This window comes from Leptonychotes weddellii, chromosome 2 (assembly GCF_054177405.1).
Source record: "Leptonychotes weddellii isolate Sample4059 chromosome 2, ASM5417740v2, whole genome shotgun sequence".
Taxonomy (NCBI): domain Eukaryota; kingdom Metazoa; phylum Chordata; class Mammalia; order Carnivora; family Phocidae; genus Leptonychotes; species Leptonychotes weddellii.
The window spans coordinates 78,354,536-78,356,452 of record NC_138370.1 but is presented as its reverse complement, the minus strand read 5'-3'; the positions used below and the strand labels follow the sequence as shown (position 1 = coordinate 78,356,452).

Here is a 1,917-nt window from a genome sequence, read left to right as displayed (position 1 = left end):
AGGAGACACAAGAGCTCTCTCTCCATCTGTGCATGTACATAAAAGAGGTCATGTTAACACACAGTAAGATGGTTGCCATATGCAAACAGGAAAAAGGGCCCTCACCAAAGCATTGAATTGGCCAGCACCTTGATCTTGGACTTACCAACCTCCAGAACTATGAGAAATAAATGTTTTAACAGCAGCCCAAACTGACTATGATAGTACTCTAATAATTTCAATTATTTCAGGCACAAATACCTAGTACAAATATCTGTTTTAAGTGTAGTACTATGTTTAAGAGAATGAGTTATGGTGCTTAAACTCAAACATTAGCATGCATTGGAATCACCAGAGGACTTTTAAAAACATAGGTTGTTGGACCTTGCCCCCAAGTTTCTGATTCAGTAGATTTTTGGTTGGGATTCAAAAATTTGCTTCCCTACCCCTGGTGTGATGCTGTCCTGCACAGCTCTTCTGTGGAACAGTAGTAGTTTATTTACATTTGCCTTCTTTCCCACTCAAGTGTGTGCCGCCATCCCATGGACGATTGGATGGACATGGACCTAAGCCCCCTGAGTTCCCAGAACTATCTTTTCAGTTGTGAACTAAAGGCTGACAGAGATTATCACTTTAAGGTAGATAACGATGAAAATCAGCACCAGTTATCTTTAAGAATGGTCAGTTTAGGGGTGAGTGCAAAGGATGAATTGCACATTGTTGAAGCAGAGGAAAGGAATTACAAAGGCAGTCTAATTAAAGTCACACTGGCAACTTTGGAAATGTCAGTACAGCCAACGGTTTCCCTTGGGGGTTTTGAAATAACACCACCTGTGGTCTTACATTGAAATGCGGTTCACGGCCTGTACATATTTGTGGACAGCACTTAGTGGAGGAAAATGCAGAGTCAGAAGATACAGAGGAAGAGGGTGTGAAACTCCTTAGTTTATCTGGAAAAGCATTCTGCCTCTGGAAGTAGTAACAAGTTTCCACAGAAAAAAGTAAAACTTGCTGCCAGTGAAGATAATGGAGAAGACGATAACAACGATGATGATGATGATGAAGGATGATGATGAAAATGATGATGATGATTTGGATGATGAGGAAGCTGAAGCAAAGCCTCCAGTAAAGAAATCTATGCAAGATACTCCAGCCAAAAAATACACAAAAACCAAACCAGAGTAGAAAAGACTCAAAACCATCAACACCAAGATCAAAAGGTCAAGAATCTTTCAAAAAAACAGGAAAAGATGCCCAAAACACTGAAAGGACCTAGTCCCATGGAAATTATTAGGGCAAAAATGCAAGCAAATATAGAAAAAGTTGCCTCTCTTCCCAAAGTGGAAGCCAAGTTCAGCAATTATGTGAAGAATTGCTTCCAGATGACGGACCAAGAGGCTGTTTAAGATCCCTGGTAATGGAGCAAGAAGAAATTAAGAAATAGTTAAAACACTTTGCTAAAAATTTCCATCTTATTTCATTTCTGTAACAGTTGATATCTGGTTGTCATTTTTATAATGCAGAATGGGAACTTTTGCTACTGTGTCTGATACATGTTGTCCAGGTTCCATTGCCAAGGATGTGTTGTCCAAATTGCCTGTTTAGTTTTTAAAGATGGAATTCCACCCTTTGCTTGGTTTTAAGTATATATGAAATGTTATGATAGGACATAGGAGTAGTGGTGGTTTGAAAATGGAAATGGTGGGGACGTGAAAATATACTCAATGTGAAATAAGCTCAATGTTTAATAAGGTGAAAAAAAGAATTTGCTTCTCTAAAATTTTCTGGTGTTGTCAGTGCTGTAGGTCTGAGGACCACTCACTGGAAACTAATAAGTATAATACAAAGAATCCTAAGTATGAATTCTGACTTTTTCCCTAATAACTCTGAAGTAAATTTTATCAATTTCCTTAGCTGTTAGAGTAAGAATGTTAGAAG

The 1,917-nt window shown here is 38.4% G+C and overlaps 1 pseudogene; it reads left to right on the top strand.

Moving 5' to 3' along the window:
- Positions 1 to 521: 521 nt before the first annotated feature.
- Positions 522 to 1,666, top strand: LOC102729473 (nucleophosmin pseudogene; annotated as a pseudogene).
- Positions 1,667 to 1,917: the final 251 nt, after the last annotated feature.